The sequence below is a fragment of the Eucalyptus grandis genome, chromosome 5 (assembly GCF_016545825.1).
Source record: "Eucalyptus grandis isolate ANBG69807.140 chromosome 5, ASM1654582v1, whole genome shotgun sequence".
Lineage (NCBI taxonomy): Eukaryota > Viridiplantae > Streptophyta > Magnoliopsida > Myrtales > Myrtaceae > Eucalyptus > Eucalyptus grandis.
The window spans coordinates 41,662,146-41,686,843 of record NC_052616.1 but is presented as its reverse complement, the minus strand read 5'-3'; the positions used below and the strand labels follow the sequence as shown (position 1 = coordinate 41,686,843).

At 36.5% G+C, this 24,698-nt stretch overlaps 1 long non-coding RNA gene across 1 annotated transcript; it reads left to right on the top strand.

Moving 5' to 3' along the window:
* Positions 1-18,549: 18,549 nt before the first annotated feature.
* On the top strand, positions 18,550-19,180 carry LOC120293135. Its single transcript, XR_005550831.1, has 3 exons — positions 18,550-18,740; positions 18,817-18,917; positions 19,118-19,180. It is a non-coding gene; the product is annotated as an uncharacterized LOC120293135 (long non-coding RNA).
* The last annotated feature ends 5,518 nt before the right edge of the window (positions 19,181-24,698 follow it).

The window sequence follows — 24,698 nt, the reverse complement described above, 5'->3', positions numbered from 1 at the left end:
TAGATTTTTTCCTCAAATTTTGTTTGGACATGTCCAGATTTATCTGGTCAGAGGATGTCTGAAAACACCAAATAGGATAACAAATTATCCTGTTTGAGCTATCAAATGCAGCCCGTTAAAGATTTATTATATTTTGATGATACATTAGTAGACTAGAGAATAATTCTCATCTTGTCCAACATCACAAAACCAACTACTTCTATTGCCCCTATATTTATAGATCCATCCTCATCTTTTAGCACTTCAGATGCTTCTAAAATAGATTACTTGTATAAAGTCTCTTATTTTTGTGATGAAGATAAGATATCCAATACCGCACTCCCTCCTATAAATCCACACTCTGCGTTTCCCAAGCCTGCCTCTTTTGCCCCCATTAGATCCATCCAATCAACTTATTTGCAAGACTCTTAAGGAAGTAAAGGATAAGCAATTAAATTCAATCTTGTCCTGGCATTTGTTAGTTGGTGAAGATGTTGTACATCAGCCACCGATTGGACAATCAATTGATTGCTGATCAATAGATGAAAATTTTGCCTGTTGCAATTTTAGATTACTACACATATTGCCAGAGGAATAGGATACTATCTATGCATGTGTGCAAGCGCTTTGTTATACCATGTTAGCGTGGTCAAGTTATGCAAGGCATGAGGAAAATCAAATTTATTAATGTATATCTTCATAAGAGCAACAAAAACGCCACCATGATGAACACGACGACATCTCTATCGCTCCATGCTCAACTCGGGGTAGTGAGAAACCACATATTAGGGATTTAGGGGGCTAGGGGAGATAACTTATGTCTAGCTCCAGGACTATGATCAGGACTTGTTGGTCTAAATGTTGCAACTTGATCATAACTTGGAGGATGTAATGGGTGTCCGTCTCCATGACTATCATCTGGACCGGTAGGACTAATTGCCTCTTTCGTTGGAGCCAGTGCTGGAGATTTCACAACATGTGGTTGCTCAAGAAAATCATGATCGTCATTGTACTCTTCAGCCATCATCACCTCTTGTTTTCCGCCTGTCGACGTCGGAGGATGTACTGGCTGTCCAACTCCAGGAGTATGACCTGGACTTGCAGGCATAAATGCCTCTACTGATGGAGCTGGCACTTGAGGGTACGCAACCCATGGCTGTGAGAGATCGCGATTATTGTTGTCCTCTTCGCCCATCACCTCATATTCTCCAGTGCTCAACATTGAGTAGAAATTGTTCTTCTCCAGCTTCCACTTCCTTCCTCCAGACAATCCGGGCGCAGAAGAAAAGAAAATCAAAGCCAGTGCAAGACTGAGAACAGCTACGTTATTGAAAGCCATTGACAATCAAAGCAGGCACAATGCTGCATTACTTGGCTCGACTAGGTATATTGAGAAGAACTTATGGGTAGTTTGCCTATGGCTCATACTAAGTGCAAGTGATGATGCTAGTTTAAAAGATTCAAGTCAATCAAGGAGTAAAATCAAGAGACTTTTGTGGCCCAGCTTTTAATATTTGTTGATATTAATAGTTTTGCCTATATTTAACGATGAGCTATAAAAAGGAGAAAGTAAATGTTGATAAGGCTTCCAGATAGCAACCGTGATCCTCAAGATTATTTTGAGGGGGAGATGTTGGTTGCAATCTGCTCATGAAATTTGCCACATCCAAACTAATCGATTTGCCACTTAACCAATCTCTTGAGGATATTAAACTTCTATTCAAGCCAAGCTTCACTTGCAAAAACTACCTTTCTATGTACTTGTGCCAATGAAAAAGTGAGATCAGTCGCTTGAAAAGGAGTTGCATTGACTCGGGTCCATGTATCGAGTGCAATCACAGTCATTGATAATGTGGGCCCACACGTGGAGCTCTCACAAACAATGGCAATGATAAGTTTGATCCATGTGAACTTGAGTCTAGATAAGTTTTTTCCCTTTAAGATACACAAGTTTTTGTTGCCAGAAGGAAGAAATACAATTTATTTTACTCATGAAGATGCATTATGAGTTGCATTACGCATGGAGAGATATGTCCATATATATTTCGAACTCACTTCTCTTGTTTCATGGGAAATGAAATGGAAATGAGTAAATCAAGATGGTTTCTACATGACATGAAAATTTGTCGGTGTTCGGGAAGAAGAAAAGAAGACACCATAACTTGCATTGACTCTCTATGTCTCTTAAAGCCATCAACTTGTTAACGGTGGCGTGGGAATTACAGGGCAATTCTCTTTTGGCACAGTAGAAGCTATTTGATGAAGTTCAAGGGCCTTGTATGCAATATCTCTTTTCTGACAAAGGAGAACTGCACTGTAATTCCACAACTCCTCTCTCTCTCTCTCTCTCTCTCTCTCTCTCTCTACGTGCACTTCAACTAGCTTAGCTCGAGTCTTCCATTGTTGAAGCTCCTCTTTCATAAAACCATTATTCGCACAAACTTTTGGATATCCTAGGTAAACGGAATAGTACATGCCGGAACAATTCTTGTGTAGGTTCTTTTTGGACATGGTCCCAAATTCTTGACCCATCTTTTCCTCAAAGAAGCAAAAGAACAAGTCAACGTCAAGATGGATATTTTTCCTAACCTAATACCTTAAAAACCTCCAACTTTAGATGTAGTCCCAATTCTACCTTATTATTATTTATTATTTATTTTTTGTTCCATAAGAAACCCTCAACTTCAGTCGAGTCCTAATTCTACCTTAAGCTTTTTTTTTTTATCACATAAAAAACAATTAACTTTAGGTCAAGTACTAATTTCATCATCAACTTTTTTTGTCTCATAAAAAAAAAAAACTCGTTTCAATTTTACAATAATTTTTTTTTGTCTCATAAAAAAATCATTAACTTCTATTTGAGTCCTAAATCTGTCTCCATTGACCCTCCGTTAAAACCGCCCTTATTATTTTGCACTTGATCTTTAATTTCTCATGTTTGGGATGTTTCATCTCCCACAATTAGATAGGTCGTGCTCTAGACTTTCAAACAGCTTGTGTTTGGGAGTTTTTAATCTCTTGATTGTTCAATGAAAATTTTTTGGACTGAGGGTTCATGGGGCAAATTTGTGACTCAAGTATAAGTTAGTGTTTTTTTGTGAGACTAAAAATTGTAGTGTAAAATGGAGGCTAGAAGGTGAAATTGAGATAAGACTTATAGTTGTGGATCTTTCATGAGATAAAAAAAAGGTTTGAGATGGAATTGGGATATGACTTAAAGTCATAGGTTTTTTTTTATGAGACAAAAATTTAGACAAAAGTTGAATTTGGAGATTTTTTTAGGATATTAGGCTTAGTTTTCTTGTCATTGGAAATGCTCTCTTTTACGTGTCATTGCATTAGGGGGGACGAAGAGGGGGAGAGAGAGAAATACGAAGGGCAAGACTTATCTAATTATTGCTTGTTAATTCTAGAGCTATTATGTCGTAGGTAGGATTCTTTTCTTTTAATTTGTCTTTGACTCCAAGTGGCTTTAGTCTCATAGAATTATATTATTCCGTACTAAAAGATATGGAATGTTTTTTTGTACCAGTTTTAACAAGTGTTGATAAGTGTCAAAAAATTAGTGTTAAATAATAAAAACAAAGTTAAGCCACTTTTCTTTCAAAATAGTTATGGTACTTAAAAAAAAAAAAAAAAACTGATAGTCCCTTAGCTAACAAATTGTTCCACTACTTTTTAGAAAAACGATCGATAGTCCCTCGGCTAACTTGTGTTGTTATTAGAGTTCGTATAACTAAGTCCGAATGTTGGTGGGGGAGAAAGAGAGACCCAACACAACCTAGGTCAATCCAACCTCACCTACGGGTGTGCAAAAGAATTTGGAATCACTTGGAATTGGATCAGATCGGACCAGATTCGGCAGTTCCCAAGGGGGTTGATTTGGTTCTCGATTCCAATTTATTGGAACGGGTGGGTACTGGTCTGGTTCTCGATTCTAGATGTGGAACCGTCCACCTACCCATCCAAACTGGACCGGTAATATATAAATGTAAAATTAATTTTTAAGAAAAGTTTCCAACCAAAAAATAATTTAAGAAAAATGAAAATCATAAAACTCTTAATTTAGAGCTCAACATCCATTAAATGAGTGCTCATCTCGTCCCACTTTTAACTCGTCTAAGTTGTCGCACTATCTCTCACTCACCGCCTCTACTAAGTCAACACACATTGACTAATAGCGTTAGCTCTCAACTTTTAATATGTGTTCATCTTTTTATTGATATTGCAACTTAGAATATGGAAGTTCTTTGTTTTTTGCTTTACTTAAGCTTGCTGGAAAATGTCGCACTAAGTGTGTGAAGTTTGGCAGGATCGGTTCTATGGACCTACTCACGAATCAGACCACCAGTGCAGTTCGATTCCTGGATAGGTTCATGGAACTAACAAATGGTTCCCGATTCCAATTTTTTGGAACCAATCCTTAGTAGACAGTTCTCAATTCTAGAGTGTGAACTGCCCACCCGAACTATGCTCACCCCTTCACCCACATAACCTACCTAAAAAATAATGTAAAAGGCCAAATAGATCTCCAAAAATAAATAAATGAAAAATACTCCATCGTTGGTCCTCTTCATTTGGACCATGCAACCATTAGCATCCGGTGGCTCACGAATGCATAAAACACAGATAGATAATCACCTTCACAGAGAGCATTAGAAATCGAGAATCGAGAAGTGATGAAGAGTTTGAGTTTGAGAATTGATAAGACTTTCTCTCTCTCTTTCTATGGACACTCCTTTCTGAACTAAATGTTCAATTCAGCTCTCTAGACTTCATGTCGGTATTCTTCTTCAACGAAACTCAATTTAAGTCTGAACCAAGCAAAATTTAAATGGAAAGTTCATTCAGTAATTTCGGCGAACAATTGAGTTTCATTTTCTTCCTCTAGTCCTTCGTTGCATGACTCTCACCAAACGAGCTTCTCAAGCCAGATCACATGGTCAAACTCTTAATTGAGCTTCATTTTCTTCCTCTAGTCCTTCGTTGCATGACTCTCATCAAATGAGCTTCTCTGGCCAGATCACAAGGTCAAATTGTTCAAGAATAGAGAGAGATGGAGAGATTTAAGAGAAATTTAATCATCCCAACATCATTTAACGATAACGAGAGACAAAACCCCAAAAATGAGGCCACACTAATAATCTTACGTGATCCTACAACCCCTCCACAAGAGGGAAAATTGTCCAAAAAGTCATAAATCTATTGCACTTTTGCAAATTTAGTTTTAAACCTTTCAATTTTACCAATTGAGTACTAAAACTTTACACCTTTTGCCAATTGAGTCAATTTGACCAATTTTGGCTGGAAATTGCTAATGTGGACGGCTGGTGTTATTATGGCAATTTTTAATAATATTTTATAATTTTTTATGTTTTTTTCTTTTTACTTTTCTTGGTTTTTTTTTAATGGTTTTAGAGAGAAGGTTGGCGAGGTGGCCGACCAACCCTTGCCGCCTTGGGCAAGCCTTCACCAGCTCTAGGTGAGGGTTGCGACGCCCTTGCCAACGAAAGTGAGGGCGCATGAGCCCTCGCCCAAATCCGATGAGGGTCGCCACACCTGGGGCCAGCAAGGGCTACCAAGCCCTTGCTTGGCTAGATCTGGTGAGGGCGTCGCGGCCCTCATAGATGCAGGTGAGGGCTCGTGCACCCTTGCTTTCGCCGACGAGGGTTGCGACCCTTGCCTGGTCTTGGTGAGGGTTAACCAACCCTCACCTATGGCTGGCGAGGGTCATTGACTCTCACCTGTGGTCGGCAAGGGTCGGCCAACCACCCTCACTAGCCTTCTCTTCAAAACCTTAAAAAATAAAAATAATTAAAATATCATTAAATAATATTAAAAATTGTCATGTCAATGGTAGTCTTCACGTTAGTAATTTCCGATCAAAATTGATCAAATGGACTCAATTGACAAAAAGTGAAAAAATTTAGGATTCAATTGGCAAAATTAAAAATTTTAAGATCAAATTGACAAAAATTGCAATAGAATTAGGATTTCTTGGACAATTTTTCCCTCCACGAGACGGTCATAATCATCACCACTTGAGGCAACATCTTGCACATCAGATGGTAGCCACCATCGTGGCCGGCCTCATAAGTCTTGCGGACCACATTACCCATTTTTCAACCCGTTTCAGCCCAAAAGCTTTATTAGCAGAAGAAAACAAATGATACAAATAACTGACGATATCGAAGAAGAGAGGGAGGAAGAGTGAATAGAATCGCTATCGATGATGCCCCTCCGCCATCGGCGATGTCGCCCACTTCGTTGGTCTCGCCAGTGGCATTGTCAGCACCAGCGACAATCTGGCCGACAACAGTCTCACATGCAAATGTAACAGTCTTCAGCTCTCTGATCATGGTATAGATCTCTCTCTCTCTCTCTCTCTCTCAATCGTGCGACATAACTCTCAATAAAAGGATGTTATTGATCGTGTTCGACTATTACATAAGCTCAACAACCAGAAGGTGATTATCAATTCTCAAGCTAAAATTCTTCGTAACTTTTCGATTCTCGATTTCGGTGCTCTATGTGTAGGTGATTATCTATCGGTTCTCTATGTGTTCGTGAGCCACCGAGTGTCTATGGCTGCGTGGTCGAACAAGGAGGACCAAGGACGTTAGTGATCAACGGAGCGGGCGGCAACGCGAGAGGAGCAATGATGCAATTGGCAAGGACCGGAGATTTCTTTTATCTTTTGTTTATTTAATTTTAAAAGTCTATTTGGGCCCGCCCTCCCTCCGTCTCTCTCTCTCTCTCTCTCTCATATCAACACTCGGACTTAATTATACAAACTCTAATAACAACACAAGTTAATTGAGAGATTATTGGTGATTTTTCTAAAAAGCTCTTTCTCTCTCTCTCTCTCATATCAACACTCGGACTTAATTATACAAACTCTAATAACAATACAAGTTAATTGAGAGAATATTGGTGATTTTTCTAAAAAGTACTGAAACTATTTGTTTATTAAGATATTATCGGTGATATTTTCTAAGAAGTACTCGAACTATTTTGAAACAATGATTAATGTCATGAAAGACATCAAAATAGTATATGTTTGACAAATTTACTTCAAATTAATTTTTTGACCACCAAAAATTCCAAATTAGTACACTTATAACAAATTTATTCCAAACAATTTTTTGACCACCAAACTCGTATATTTGCGATAAATTTATCATCCGTTAGTTTTTATTAAATTAGATTAATATCACGAAAATCCATAAACTAGTACACTAGTGACAAATGGATAATAAAACCCTAAATGGGTGCATCCGTCACTACAATGTGTCATCTAACTTAGTAATTTAATAGTAAAATTTAACGGAAACTAACATAAAATAAATTTGTTAAAGATGTGTCAATTTGGAATTTAAGTTTGAAATTGTACTAGTTTAGAATTTTTCAAAAAATTAACCCTCAAAACAAAAGTGACTTATATTTGTTTTTTTTATCACTATTTTTTTTTTTACACTCAGCAACTTGTTGAAAATTGCTCATTAAAAAAAAAATTTGTTTCCAGCACTACCGAATAATATAATTCTATGAGGCTACAGCCAAATAGAGTCAAAGGAAAATTATAAAAGGAAAATTATCCTAGCCACAACATAATAGCTCTCGAATTAAAAAGCAATAACTAGGAAAGTCTTGCACTTTATAAATTGCTCTCTCTCAGTATTTCTCCATGCAATGGCACATAAAAGAGAGCATTTCTCATGATGAGAGAAAAATGTCCATCTTGATGTCGAGTTGGCCTTTCGAATCTTTGAGAAAAAGATGGGTCAAGAATTTGGGACCATGTCCAAAAAGAACCTATCCAAGAATTGTTCCGGCATATACTGTTCTGTCTAAGTGGCATATCCGAAAGTTTGTGCGAACAATAGTGTTATAAAAGAGGAGGTTGGATCAAGGCAAGGACTCGAGCTGAGTTAATCGAAGTGAGTGCGCAGAGAGAGAGAGAGAGAGAGAGAGAGAGAGAGAGAGAGAGAGGAGAATGGAGTTGTGAAATAACAGTGCAGTTCTCCTTTGGCAGAAGATAGACATTGCATGCAAAGCCCGTGACCTTTATCATATGGCTTCTGTTTTGCCAAAGGAGAATTGCCCTGTAATTCCCACTCCATCAAGAATATGATGGCTTCAAGAGAGATAAAGAGTTCTTACCCGAAAAAAAAGGAGAGAGATAAATAGTTAGTGCAAGTTATGGTTTCTTCTTTTCTTCTTCCTGAGCACTAACATATTTTCCTGCCATGTAGAAACCATCTTGATTTACTTGCTTCCATTTGATTTCTTGATTAAAAAGAGAAGTGAGTTCAAAATAATTTGTACATTTCTCTCCATGCATAATGCTATTCATAATGCATCTTCATGAGTAAAGTAAATCATCTTTGTGTTGGCAACAAGAACTTTTGTATTTTAAAGGGAAAATTCTTATCTAGACTCAGGTTCATATGAATCAAATTCATCATTGCCCTTATTTGTAAGAGCCCTATGTGGGCCCACATCATCAACCGCGATTGCATGTAATCCAAGTCGATGCAAGAGTCTCTCCTTTTGAAGCGACTAATCTCACTTGTTCATTGGCAGGTGTACGTCATGCCTCTCAAAGTAGGTTTCCAGGTGAAGCTTCGCTCAAATAGAAGTGATAATCCAAAGGAAATTGGTTTAGTGGCAAATTGATTGGTTTGGATGCCGGATTTCATTATTAGATAACAAAGCACATCTCCCTCTCCAAATAATCTTGAGGATCAGAATTACTATCTGGGAGCCTAGTCTTTTTTTTTTTTTTTTTTTTTTTAATTGTAGCTCATTGTTTAAATGTGATTAAATCTATTAACATCAATGTTTCAAATCCAGCAATAATCAGATATGATCATATTGCACTATTTAATTATACAGTTTTGATGATTGAGTATTGCGTATAAAAGTGATGAATGTTTCTTACAAAGATGAAACGCAACTTCAAATTGTAAAAGCTAGGCAACTAAAGTCTCTACAATTCTACACTTGATCGACCTAAATCTTTTGAACTGATACCGTTAACCATATTTTTATGAAGGACAGGTGAACTACACATGGGTTCTTCTCAATATCGCCTTGCAGACTATTCGAGTCATACTCCATTCTATCTTGATTTATGTGATTGAGTCCAATTAACTCAATTATTGGATTCCCACTTGAACGAAAGTGATTTTAATATTTGAAAAAACTCATGAGCATAGTTAATGTTGGGTTTCAATATTTTAATTATATTTAGATTTTCCAAATTATAATTTATCGTTTTTACTATTTTGCTATAGCGACAAAACTCATTGTTTGAAGTTGAGCTTAAACTTAATTAATTTTTCATTCAAGCACGGTCAATTCGAATACGAACTTTAGTTAATTCAAGCTTACTCCATTAATAATTCAACAGCGTCAATAGCCGACCTCAGTAGTCTAAACGATAGTCCTCTCTCTCTCTCTCAACTTTGCGCCAACCAGGTGGTGGAGAGCTAGCAAAATGGGTTCATTTCCCATTTTGGACTCAAACTAGATGATATATGAGTTGTTTGAAAATTTATAAACATGATATATGGGTTCATAATATCAAAGCCCAAATAGATATGGGTATTCGTGGGTCTAAAATGAAGTTATTTTAGCCCTAACAATTTATTATCTGAACAGAAAAAAAAGAAGATATAGCGACAAGAGTCCCGCAAGCAAATATAATTGTATTCGTCTCTTTGATCATGCGTAGATCTCTGTCTCTTCTTCGATCTCGTCAATTATTTGTGTCTTTTCTTTTCTTCAACTAATAAAGTTTTTGGGTTGAAATGGGCTGAAAATGGGTTCATTTTTAGCCCGTAAGCTCATATCTAGTGGGCTTTGATATTGTGAACCCACTTTAACCTATTTATAAATTTTCAAACAATTCATGTCTCGCCCGGCCCATTGATTTTGAGTCAAAAAATGGGTCATGTGGTCCACAAGACTACTAAGGTCGGCCACGATGGTGGATACCATCTGATGTGCCCGCTGTTGCCCCAAGTGGGGATAATTATGACCACCTCGTGGAGGGGCTGCATGATTATGTGAGATTAGCAGTGCTGTCTGTTGACACCTAGTTTAAGATCAAGCTTATCCTTTAAATTTATAGAAGATAATCTTTGATTAGAGGGAAATTAAAAAAAAAAAATTTTGAATTCAAAAACTCAACCGTAAGATTTTGGAGCCAGAGGAAAAAGCAAAAAGATGAACAACTGTTCATCTTCCTCGTGAGTTCCCGTCCGACGTCCCTGCTGCCCACTTCCTCCGTGCCGTCGAGCTGCCGTTGCCGCTCCGCCTCACCGCGCGACCACCGCCATCCACTTCGCCCCCCGCGTCGCTTCGCCCTCGGCGAAGCTTCTGTTTCTGCGACGCCTTTGCGGATCTCGAGTCCCCTTGTGCCAAGCGACGCCCACAGCAACACTTCGCCGGTTTTTGCCGCGACTTGCAGCAGCCCGAACTCTTCCGCTGCATTCCGTCTGCAGCACGACGCCGCTGCAGCAGCTGCAGCTAGTCCCAATCGTCACACTAGCTACCGCCACCTCGCCGGACTCTTCCCTGACGACCTCGGCTCTGTTCGTGATCTGCCCAGCCCCTCGCCAACGCTTGCTGAAGCTGCGCCGCTCCTGACCACAGTAGCCCGAACCAGATCCGCACCGCCTACGCCCGCCTCTGTAGCGCCCAGACCTCCCGTGCTGCTCTGCCCCGACGCCGCGTCACCTCTGCTCGACCCGGTGCCCGACGCTCTCGCCCGCTCCAACGCGCCAGCCCCGAGTCCTCCGCCTGAGCGAGCTGCTCTGCACGCCCGAGTGACCTCCCTGCTGCTGAGTTTGCTGCTCTGCTCGCTGCTGCACGCCCGAAACAGAGCCACCTGCTGCCTTCTCTGTTTTGCTGTAGGTGTGGTTACTGCCGAATCTCGCCGGACCTCCGACGGACAGCCCCTGCTCCGGCCACCAAGACCTTCCTCGCCATTCCTGACCTCGCCGACGCCGTGCTTCCGCACCGCCTCTGCCTGCGATCCGCTTCCTCGTTGACGTTGGTTTACCCTCCTTAGGTAGTTTTTTTTTTTTTTTAATATTTACTTTTACCTTTTTGTAGTTTAGTTTATTTTACTGTCTTTATTTTTGTGTTATTTTTCTGTTTATTTTATTTGATAGCATTCTTTTAGTTTAATTGTTTGAATTGTAGTATTGTATGTCAATAATTTGTAGACCTTTGTAGACATTAGGGGTTTTATCTCAAATTAAGGTAATCATTAATTTGACCCGTAAGACGTCGAGTCATTTTTAATTACTTTAATTTTTAGGAATTTTGATAATATTTCAATTGTTAAATTATTATAGAGTTAAAATAATTTTTAATTTAATCCGTGAGACAACAGATCATTTTTTCAGTTATTTTAGTTCTTATCTTCATTCTTTTAAAATAATTACTTGTTTGGAAAGACTAAACAAAATAATAAAAAAAAATCAGAAAACACATAAAAATCTAAATATTGTATTAGAGCATTTAGGTTTAGTAAATTAGGACTATATTTTTAGGGTCAGTAAATTAGAATTGCATTTATAGGATTATAATTTTTAGATTATACTTTTAGATGGGTGATTTTTGTTAGGGTTAATTTTAAATAATGTTGGCATGTCTTGAATTTTTTTATATAGCTTTTAAGATAAGATATAGTTTAAGTTAAATTGATTCCTAAAATAAATTAGAATATTATTCACTTTAAATAGTTTAATTATTCTTTATTAATTTCGAATTTCAATAAAAAAAATCAAAAAATATTAGGTACATGTTAGTTAATTTGCATAATAGGTTTAATTAGAATTTGTTTATTAATAAAATATTGTCATATCTAGAACTTATGTACTTAGGTCCATACACATTTCATATTAAAGCAACACACCTAGATATTTTTAGATTAAGTCAATTTTCATTTAGTAAAACAAAAAGAGGAACACAAAATGTTATGCATGCCATGTGAGTTATAGTTTAATTGTTTTTTTTTTAATAAAAAGGAAAATGCTAAAAGATGATCATTGCACCATTAAGTTACTTTCTTTTCAATAAAAAACATTATGTCATTAAATTTTTTTTAAAAAAAACTAAAGATCATTTCCTTGGTTAGTTAATAGGTTAATTCACAATTAACCTCATTTCATATCATCATTTAGCATAGGTTGCATATATGCATTAAAAAATGAATCATCATAAAAAAAAATCATAAAAGAGCATGCATGTAGAAATGCCATGTTATTCATCCCATATCACGTAGCATATACATATTTAGGATTATATAAATTAGATTGCATACATATGGTGATAGTTCAAATTATGCCATATAAATCGCATTTCATATATCATTAAAGTAAAATTCATGCATATTAAATTTAGATTAAGATTGCATAATAATAAAAACTAGGTATCATGTCATTTAGAAATCATGTTTAGGGCATGCATTTTTATTAACATTTTTTTATTGAATGTTATTTTATTGATTGTGCACTCGCATGACCACCATTTGCATGTTAGTAGCTTAAATTAAAATTAATCAATATTGCCTGCAAAATATTTTTGAAATTAAAATAAAAAGGTACCGAAAGGGCGTTAGACTAATCTAGCGTAATCATGTCCCCGGACTTACTGAATCTCTGGTTTGCAAAAGTAAAGTATTCTCCCATACTTTACTTGGGTTTCTAACCAACCTTAATTGGTTAGTGGCGGCTCCAAATTGAATACAATTGCATGTTTAAATAGATTAATTTCTTAACATTAAGTCGCAATTGGTAGGACTTGGGAGGGTCCGTGCCAAGTCTTAAGACTTAGTAATCCATTAGCCTTCTTTAGGTAATTCACATTCAAAAAATTCGGGAAGGTCGCGACACTACCTCATTTTTGGGATTCTCTCTCGTTATTGTTAAATGATGATGCGATGAATAAATTTCTCCACAATCTCTCCTTCTCTCTCTATTCTTGAACAATTTGACCTTGTGATCTAGTAAGAGAAGCTCGTTTGGTGAGAGTCATGCGATGAAGAACTAGAGGAAGAGAATGAAGCTCAATCGTTCATTGAAATTACTGAATGAACTTTCAATTTAAAGTCTGATTGGTTCAGACTTAAATTGAGATTTGTTGAAGTAGAATACCAACATGAAGTCTAGAGAGTTGAATTGAGCATTTAGGTTGGAGATAGACGATGGCCTCGACAAGGCGGTTGTAATCATCCAAGGCTTGCAAGGCAATGTCGGGGGGGATGTGGAGAGAAAGTCCATGTTAGAAGGAAATATTTATGCCATCAAGTCCACATTGGCAAATCTCTTCATTGAATTTTAGTGGTGAGTACAGTTCAGGCAATCCGTTCCCACCCGTTCACTAAATTACCGGTTTTTAAAAACTAGAACAGAGAATTGAGCCGCCGGTTTAGTTTTTGGATGGATTCATGAAACTGGTCCTCAATCCCTATAAAATTATATTCATCAATTAATAAAACACATAATAGGAAGCTATAGTCCGCTTCGCCATTTCCACTCATCCTTCTCTCAAAACCCCTTGAACTCAAAACGCTTCAACCAATCAAACTCCCCACATTACCAACACCATCGCAGGAAACTCTATCAAGATCAAAACCCCGCCCTCCAAACGCAGCTCGGAGGAAATGCCGATCGCTGCTCCTCAATCCTGCGGCCACGGATCCGAAGATGCCTCAGCTCGGATGTGCAGGGGAAACCACGACACGAGAGAGAAAGCTTTCGCCGACTATAGGAAGGAAAATCGCAGGGGAAGATGACGAACGAGATTGACGTTTGCTAAGATGCCTCAGTTCACTCCATCCAACAATTGGCACACGAGAAAGAGAGGGAAAATGCGAGAAAAGAGAGAGAACATCACGGAGGGAGGGGGACCAGTTGCAGAGAGTTAAGAGAGATGTGAATGTAGAATGTTGTGGATAGGAGGTAGGAAATAAAAAATAAAAGGGAAAAGGCTCACTTTCAGTGTAAGTGAGCTAGATTTATATATATACCTGTCCGAATGGATGGGTGGGCAGTTTCACATTTGGGATTAGGAACTAAACTAGTATTCACCAGTTTTGAACAAGTTTGATTTAGTTCCAAGCAATTCGGCCAGTTCTCGTTTTCTTTGCACATCCCTATAGGATCTAGTCAAAAAAATGAAACATAACAAAGAAGATTGCAAATTTATGTTAGTATAGGACTTATGATCACATTATTTCTTTTTAATTTTTTTTTTTTATAATTTACAATTTTTGTTTGTTTTTCGTATTGACCCCTTAAAACATCCTATCTTTATTAAAAAAAAAAATTATCAATAGTTAACCAGAGGCACTTTAAAAAAAAAAAAAAAACTAGAGTCACTAACTTTTCTCCAAATAAACTACTAATTAGCTTTTTATTATCAATTTTCATTTTTTAATTACCAATTTTTCTTATCTTTTACAAATTCTTATTCATGCTGTTTACCTATGTCTTAAATTTACTAACTCTGATAATAGTTACTAACTTTATTTTAATGACTCATCAAATTTTTCCGATTAAGTTACAGATTAGTTGTGAATTACCAATTTTAATTTAAGTCAATCACTTACTTTTGAATATAATAATATTTTATTGGGTTAGCAACTTTTTTTTTTTGGGGTCAAATTAACTTATTTAGATTTAGGTTACCATGTGCATGAATTATTAACCTACTTTCTAGACGAACTTACAAAAGTATATGTGTGCACCAAGTTTATTAGTTTTTATTTGCACGACTTACCAAGCTTTCCGGTTAATAGGTACCAATAAATTTTTGGTTAGCAACGCTGATGCGATACACTAACAATTTCAACTGATTCATGCAAATATAAAGTTTCCAAGTTTTATAGTAGCTTGCCTTCTTTTTAAAGTTAGCTACTCTTATCTAAATTCAATGGTCACAATTTAAGAGACTTCGCATATTTCACATGGTTCTGTCTAAGTAAGGAAATAGGCAGTAATTAGCAACTGCTACGTCGATTGCTGATATCTTATATTTACTATCTCGATCTGTCTTGCATCCATCCACTCAAACTCCGAACTTGCATTAGCTCAGTGTTACTACAGCATATTCCCGCTTGACCATTGAAGAATTTGCTTTCAAATAAATATGTATATTATGAAAAGTTTTCAAGTTTATCCCGAAGTTATATTAACTTTAGAGTTGATGACAAAAAATTGGTAATCTAATGGGAGAAAATTAACTAAATCGTATATAGAATCAATATATGTATGACCTGTATAAGAAACAAAAAGAATTAGTAAATGACAAAATGTTAGTACTTTTTAAAAATAAAATAAAAATTGGTAGAAAACTCAAATGAGAGCTGATAACTTAAAATAGTTGGTAACAATCAAAAGAAAAAGTTCTACACCACTCAAATAATGATCAACAATTTCATATTGTAGTTGACAAACTGTAGTTGTGGATAAGATATACAAAAAAAGTTGATAAAAGATAAGAATAATTTGCAAATTAAAATGATAAACTTTGGTAAGTAACTCAATTGAGAGTGAGTAACACAACGATAATTAGTAGCTTAATCGGAGAAAAGCATGTAATTCGTTCAAAGAAATGCTGGAAATTTCATATAATTATTGTTAAATATAAACTGTCGGTAAGCAATGTACACAAATGTTGGTAAAAGACAAAAGAAGTTTTTTCATTTTTTCATTATTAGAGATAGAAAAACTTGATAATCAAATTAACATGAATAACTAACTCAAATCAAAGTTGGCAACACAAACTAATTACTAATTTAATAAAAAAAGTTGACAATTACTCTAATTAAGGTTTCTAATTTTTTTTAAAAAGGATTGTGAATTTAGTGGTTGGTAAGTAAAGCAACTAAAAGTTAGTAAACAACAAAAGAAAAAAGGTCAATAAATTTAAAAAATTAAATATTTGTAAGTAATTCAAATGAAAGTCAATAATTACTAATCAATCGGTAAATTAATTGGAAAGGATTTGATGTGTCACACAAATAAAGGTTATTATTTTCATATGGTCTTTGGTAAGTCCATTAGTTTGCAGACGATTCGATGCAGTGACTCTTGCGCGGGGACTGGGAAAGGGCTTGTGAAGGACCTGATTGACCGACGACAAGCATTCTAAATCATTGGATGCTGCCGAAGAGAGCGATGAAAAGGCATTGGTAAGAAAAGCAGATAAAAAGTGGTAAATGATTAGTGAAGATTTCATTGTCCCAGCTTCGAAAGGATTTTCTCTCTCTAAAAGGGAAGAGAGAGAAGCCATTCGGGGTGACCTAATCCAATTCCAAGAATATACCTTTAATATTTTAGCGTGTAAAGTGTGCGATTATTTTAGATGAAAATAAGATAGTTCATCAGACGAGCTTGTAGATGGAATGTCAGGCTCCATAACTACATAAAACAGTCCAGAAAGAAGACGGTGAAAAGAAAGAACTTGAAAATTTCTTGCACTCTCCATATAAGGTAGTAGTCCAAAGACTCTTTGGCCTAAATGCTCTAACTTGACTTGGACAATGTATGGAGTGTCCAACTCCAGGGCCATGACTAGGACTCGTTGGCCTAAATGCTTCAACCTGATTCGGAGGATGTATGGAGGGTCCAACTCTAGGACCTTGACTAGGATTCGTTGGCCTAAATGCTTCAGCTTGACCCTGACTCGGAAGAGGTAAGAAGCGTCCAAATCCAGGACAACTACCTGAACTCTAAGCAGGCGTTGGAGATGCCTCACTGCATGGTCCTCTTCGGCCATCATCATCTCATATTTTCGGCTGATCGACATTGAGTGGAAATTTGTTCTTCTCCAGCTTCCATTTCCTTCCTTCAGTCAATCCGAGCGCAAAGAGGGAAAATCAAAGCAAGTATATGACTTAGAACAGTTGCCTTATTCGGATCCTTTGAAAATCAAAAGCATGCAGCTCACCTCGACTAATTATATACATGGCACTTTGTTGGTCACTAAGTTGGGAGATCTAGAAATGGTACTAATGGCATTGCTATGCATGGAAGATTAGATTCCAGTTGCATTCGCTTGAAGACAAATCCTTTTTTCCTTCACGAAACTTCCCGTTGTACAAAGTCCAGCATGTATTAAAAAAAAAAAAAAAATTGCACCTTCTTGTTATCAAAAGTAGCCCAAATTTCCCTTACCAAAAAAAAAAAAAGTAGCCCAAATTTCAAAACATATTAAGCAAACCCATAAACTTTGGCGGTGCTATTTTCACACTCCTTTTGACTAAAATGCACCTTTTTTGAGGTGACGGGCTAATATACCCTTGTAACAGCAGACTTGGTCATACATTTATTGATAGACTTTTTCCTGTCATTCCTAATTTATGAGTAACCGTTTTCGTATCTCAAACTATTTTATAATATTGCCTTCTTTCGTTTTTTTTCCCCGTACAGGAAGAAGTAGACTGGTATTTTTTTCTCCAAAATGGAAAAAAAATTCATCATAATATGGAAATGGTTAATTTGTTAGAAGCGTGGGGAGATGTTAAAATGTCTGTCTTTATATCATATTTGAATATCAACAAAAAAAAAAAGCACAAAAAGAAAAAAAATAAAGAGAACTTTTTGCTGTTCTACTTCTAACATTATAAATAATATAATTATATTAATTGAAGATTCAATCTCATAGCAAGTGGATCAAAACCTTAAAAATTTCCTCTAAAATAACGTGACGTGAGTTTGACAATAAAGAATGTGTAATTAGAATTTCAACTCCCTTTGCAATTCAGATAGAACGTCTAAAAGCTTAAAGTAAAACACAAAGTAAGTCATCTTTCTTGATAGAAACCTACTAATTTATCTAGACAACGTTCACAAGGTCAAGGTCAATTAGATAACTAGATTGAAATTGAAATTTAATTTTCTTTTCTAAGATATAGTTTCGCTCAAACTATTTAAAAAAATAATAGGCAATCAATTGTTTATTCATATGCCATCATGAAAATAAAATCTTATTATGGAGTTTTTGTGATTCGAAAGATGAAACCATAAATTTAAATTGATAACCTTCTATAGGCCAACTGATAAGAGGATACTAGAGAAAATAGTGTCTTGCTGGGAGTGATGAGGCATTTATATCGTGAAAGTAATGAGAGAGGCGATAAATAAAGTTAGTTTTCTTGGTTTTTTTTTTTTTTGATCGAAAATATAATATGCATTCGATTAAGGAGTCTTACAAGACAACGATGGATAATATTCGGAACATAAGATTTCCGTAGAGGTAAAGGGGGGTTTTCCAACCAATTTAGAGGAAGCTTCTTGACTCTGTGATTCCGTGCCAACCAATCGGCTACTCTATTTGCGTCGCGAGGACAATATTCCACCGTAATGTTTTTGCATATGGATAGTTCTTCTCTGCACCGTTTGACTATTTCTTTTAAGTTCCATGGGGGCTCAGCCCGGCCCATCACGCTGTCCACGATCAGGGAGCTGTCACTTTCGCACTTCCATTGAACTACTTTACTTTCAGTTCTCTCCACGTGCCGCATCTGCATCTCTTTTAAGTAAAAATCCCGTGCAAGACAGACTCGGCCTCCGCTTGTGGTGCCGAAGAAGCCCTAGATTCGGCGGCGAAGCCCTCAACGACTTGCCCTGCTGCATCGCGTACAATTCCGGCGATAGAACAAGTAAACGCACCTGGAACCCATGACGCATCAACGTTCATCTTGATCTCCCATCTGTTCGGTGGCTTCCAGCGAACCGGTAAGTTTCGATTTAGGGTTTCTGCTTTCGGTTTCATCGTCCATCTGCTGAAAGTGATGCTTTGGTTTTGTGCTAGCTCCAGTAGATCCGCTGGTTTTGGGGGCTGTGCTCTGAAAATCCAATCGTTCCGGGCCTTCCAGATCTGCCATAGAACCAAGCCGATGAACTCCCGTGCAGGTACGTCCCTTCGTGAGTCAAATACCTCCATCAACCACTGATCAAAGCGCTTTATTTGTCGTGTGATATTTGCGCCCTGTAATCGGTGGTCCTCCCATATTTTTTTAGTCCATTTGCATAATAGAAACAGATGCTCTGTGGTTTCGGTTCTCGAGGAACACAGTGGGCATAACGGGTCGGTTGTAATTGTTCTTTTGTAGAGATTTTCTCTGGTGGGTATAGCATTCTGACAGAGACTCCAGAGAAAGGTTCTAATTTTCGGGAGGGAGGGAGGGAGAGAGTGAATTCACTAGAAAATTGAGTGTCTACCAAAAATGGGGGTGGGTCCTCCTAAACTTTTTTTATGAAATTTACCTTCAGAATCAGTCTTTAACTACTCTTAACTTGCTTCCGTGTCGTGAGATGTAGCTAATTTAATATCAATTAAGCTAGTATAAGACAAAAACATAGTAAGAAATTAATAATATAATTCAATAACTCAAGAAAAAGCTCTCCATGCTACTAGAATTGAATTTGAAGTTGGTTTTCATCTTTGTAAGGAAACAGCAATCACTTTTACACACAATACCCAATCAACAACAATTCGAATAAATTGGATAATGGCAAACAGACCATGGCCAGATTTAGAACATTTATGCTAATTAGCTTGGGAAAATTCCAAATAAGGATCGAAGTTGACCGAATTTCTCAAATAAGGATCCGAAATGAATTTTGTGTCAAATAAAGACCTAAAGTTGACCAATTGTATCAAATAAGGACCCGAAGTGGTTAAATCAATTCCAAATAAGAACCTGAGCTTGCTGGTCAGCCAAATATTCGCCGGCTATCAAGCATGTGACATTTCCGACAATCAGAGTTTGGGCAATTTTGTCCAATATATATATAGGGAAAATTAACAAATCCTAAAACAGAAACAAAAAAACCCTAGGTTTTTTTATGGTCTCCCCGAAGTTAAAGACCAAAGTTCTCCCACTCCTTGTACCCATCCTCCGCAAAGTCGAAAACCCAAATTCTCCACTCGATTGAGGCACGAATTCAAAAACAAGAAGAAAACTAGATGCTTTTTCATTGTTTGTGGAGACCCAAATTCTCCACTGGTTGAGCAAGGCGAGAAGCGACAAGAATTGAGTCACGATGATGACCGGGCAACGATTTGGTTGAGGAGCAGCGGGGGAGAAGAAAGAAGAAAACGTAAATATCTAGATGAATAACCTAAACTTAATTAATTTAGAATTTTCCTTTTTTTTCCAATCACAAATTTCTAACAAAATTGCCCCTATTTTAATTGCCAAAAAATGTCTGCTGACGAACTAAGATCCTCAATAGAGATTAACTTGATTATTTCTGGTCCTTATTTGAAACAATGAGTCTACTTCGGGTCATTATTTGACACAATGTTCACTTTAGGTCCTTATTTGAGAAAATAGATTCATTTCGGGTCCTTATTTGGAATTTTTCCAAATAGCTTTGATCATATTTAAACAAGGAGCTAAAAAAAAAAGAAAAAAAATCTATTAGGTTCATGGATAGTAACTGTGTTCCCCAAGATTATATTAGTGAGAGATGTACATCGTAATCCGATCATGAAATCTACCACATTCAAACCAGTTGATTTGCCATTTAACCAACCTCTTGAGGATTATTAGTCCTGTCGGAGCCAAGCTTCACCTGTAAAAACAGCTTGCAAAGGCACGACGCAAACCTGCCAATGAAGAAGCAAGATTAATCAATTTAAAAAGAAGAGACTCTTACATTGAATCGGGTCCAACGTACCAGAGCAGTTACGACGGTTGATAACATGGAATACACGTGTGGCGCCCATGAATAATGGCAATGATGAGTCTGGTCCATGGACATGGATCTAGGTAAGAATTAATCCTTTAAAACACTTTTCTTGTTTCAACGGCAAGAAGAGAGATGTACATGGTAATGGCAATGGAGATGCATTATGAATCATGGTACGTAAGGAGAGAAATGTACTTATCTATTTCAAACTAAATTTTCTTGTTTCCAGGAAAATATAGTGGAAGCATACAGATTAACATGTTTCTACATGGCATAAAAAATTGTCAGTGCTAGGTAAAGAAGCAACAAAGAAACCGTCACTTGCACCCACTCTATATCTCTCTTTAAGCCATCAACTCGTTGACAGTGGAGTGGGAATTACAGGGCAATTCTCCTTTGGCGGAAGAGAAGCTATTTCAAGACCTTTGCATGCAATGTCTCTCTTTTGCCAAAGGAGAACCGCACTGTAATTTCACAACCACATACTCTCTCTCTCTCTCTCTCTATTCTTCGACTAACTTAGCTTGAGTCCTTGCGTTGATTCAACCTCCTCTTTTATAACACCATTGTCCGCACATACTATCGGATATGCCAGGGAGGCGGAATAGTATATGCCGGAATAATTCTTGCGTAAGTTTTTTTTCAGACATGGTCCCAAATTCTTGACCCATCTATTCTTCGAAGAAGTGAAAGGACAAATCGCCATCAAGATGGATATTTTCTTCTCTTCATGAGAAATGCTATCTTTTTAGGTGCCATTCCTTGGAGAGATATTGAGACAAATTGCAGACTTTTCTAGTTATTGCTTTTTAATCTTAGTCCTATTATATTGTGGCTAGGATTATTTTCTTCTAATTTGTTTTTGACTCCATCTGGCTATAGTTATGCAGAATTCTAAGATACCGTGCTAAAAAGTATGGTTTTCTTTTTTTCCCATACCGATAAATTTTGATAAGTGTAAAAAAAAGAAAAAAATAGTCAAATATTTAATAAATCACTTGTTTTTCAGTAAACTTATTGGTAGCTTACCAATACTTTTTAGAAATTGCCATGCCTGTTTGATAGTTTGCAAATGACACCAACTTTCAAATTTACTAAGTCTTATATGAAATTATCAACCAAGGGACTTATGAACTTTGTCGGATTAAGTAACCTATTAATTTTGGATTATCAACTTTCATTTCGCTTCCTAATATTTATATCTTGTTAATTCATCATTTATTTTATTGGGTAACAACTTTTAATTTTCCTTGGCCAATGACCCATTAAATTTACTCTTTTTTCTTTTTTTTTTTAGATTACTAACCTAAATCAACGTAATTTGCTAATTTTTTCTGCTATTAAATTACCAAATGGTATTGGGCTACTAACTGTCAATTGAATTTCTCCCACTATAATTATTTTTTTAATGAGATAATATTGCCAAAAGTCCCTATGCTTAGGGTCCACCATTCTCAACGTGACTAATTGTCAGAAGTCCTATAATATGGTCAACAATTCTCAACAAGACTAGTTTGTATGACATGACATTGCACACAATTGAACGGGTTTGCGTTTGCATAAAGAGTTAGTGTAATGAAAAATTGTGTCTTAGGTCGATTGATTTGCTTAACCCATATAAACTGGAATTGACATGATTAAATTGATGTGTTATTGTCCTTGAGTTGATGCTATAGACTTTTTTTTAGATGACATGGATTTCCAACCCTGCCCATACTATTGTTTGAAATTCAAAATTGTCCAGATTACCTTTTTTTTGTTTGTTTTAAAATAATGCTAGTACATTTAAAAGAATATCCATCTTTAGTCTCTTTTTGTTTTGTTATAAGCATCCCTATGTTAAGTTCGTCCATTGAGACGCTCAACAAGATGTGGGTTAGATGTGTCCTATGCTGATTGTTTCAATTTGCTTCCAATACACCTTGTCAACAGTCCAAAAAGTTCGATGAAGAAGAAGATAAACGCAAGGTGTAGTAAAGAGAGATAAAAAGACTAACAAGTGGGCCCATCTGGACATGTGTCGAGCACTGAATGGAGCGTGCTATCGCCTACATGGCAAGATTGGCCTACATAATATTTTTTTGAGAGAGAAAGAGAGAAAAGGATTGGAAGGTTTTGGGGGGGGAGGTTGCGGTCATTCCATCTTTGAAGAAAAATCAACACGGTTAAACCTACCTCCATATGATCCGCCCCTTTTTGAAAAGCATAAAAAAGATTTTAATTTTTTATAATATTGCAGGGACTTATACTGACACTATCCTTTTTTAATTTGTCAACTATGCTTGATGCTGACAAACTTTTATTTGTCAATATTACCGACATCTTAAATTTCACATCACTCGGAATTACTAACTTTAACTACAGTTACCAACTACTATCCAAATAAGTTACTAATTAGCTTTGACTTATCAATTGTTATTTAAGTTACCTACGGCATTTTATTATTTTAATTATTATTTTAATTATTATTTTTCTTATCTATTACTGACCATTATTTATTTTTCTTAACCATGCCTTAAAATTCCAAACTTTTTATAAAAAGTTATTGATGTTAATTTAAGTGACTAAAATAATTTTCTAGATAAGACCAAAAGTCCTAAAATTTGTCATAAAGTGCATGCCTTAAAATTTTCATAAATGCAATTAAGTCCTAAAATTTATTAAGTTGATATTATCAAGTCCTTTTGATAACTCCTTTTAACTTGGCTAACAAAAAAAATAATGCTGACGTATTTTTTTCTTGTTATCTTCTCTCTTCGTGGTGTCAACATACAAAAACATGAAACATAAGGTTAAATCAACACTGTTATGGTCTAAATCTTTTTTTCCCCAATTCTTACTTAAATTAGGTTAAAAAAAGGTTAAATCTAAAAAAAAGAAAATGAAGAAAAAAACCAGGCCAAGGCCTGTGGACCCTCTCACAATTGCTCCACCATCGCCAGAATGGGCTAGTGGGGGTTGTTAGGGCTTCAACAATCATTGAAACCCTCACCGACCCCTTGGCTAGATTTGGGCAAGAGTCACCGGACTGTTGCTCGTTGTCAACCCATCGCCCCACCATTGATGACCATTTTGCAAGGATGGTGTGATGATGATAGCGAGGGCCTAAAGGGCTTTTTTTTTTTTTTTGAACAATTAATTTTACCTGCATTCCCACAAGGTTTCTTTCAATAATTCTATGTCTTTTCTCTGGATTTTTTTTTTTGCCATCTCACTCTAATGTGCACGAGAATCTCCGTTTTCATCGAATGATCGTCGATGCTCTTTTATAAAAAGAAATTCCAGACTTCCCTTTGTTTTCAGAATCTCACGATCTCCTCAATCTTTCCCCTTCTTCTTTTTCTCTCTTTCATTTCCCTTTGTTATTTGGCTGAGATTCCCTTATTTTTCATTGATTCTTGGGAAAATTCCAAATAAGGATCCAAAGTTAACCGAATTTCTCAAATAAGGATTCAAAATGAACTTTGTGTCAGATAAAGACCTAAAGTGGACTAATTGTCTCAAATAAGGATCCGAAATGGTTGAATCAATTCCAAATAAGAACCTAAGCTTGCAGGTCAGCCAAATATTTGCTGGCTATCAAGCATTTGACATTTCCAATGATTAGAGTTTGGCAGTTTTGTCAAAAAAAAAAAGAAGGGAAAATTAACAAATCCTAAAACAGAAACAAAAAAACCCTAGTTTTCTATGGTCTCCCCGAAGTCAAAGACCAAAGTTCTCCCATTCCTTGTACCTATCCTCCGCAAAGTTGAAGACCCAAATTCTCCATTAATTGAGGCACGAATTCAAAAACAAGAAGAAAACTAGATGCTTCTTTCTTTGTTTGTGGAGACCCAAATTCTCCACCGGTCGAGCAAGGCGAGGAGCGACAAGAATCGAGTTACGATGATGACCGGGCAGTGATTTGGTTAAGGAGCAGCAGGGGAGAAGAAAGAAGAAAACGTAAATATCTAAATGAATAATCTAAACTTAATTAATTTAGAATTTTCCCTTTTT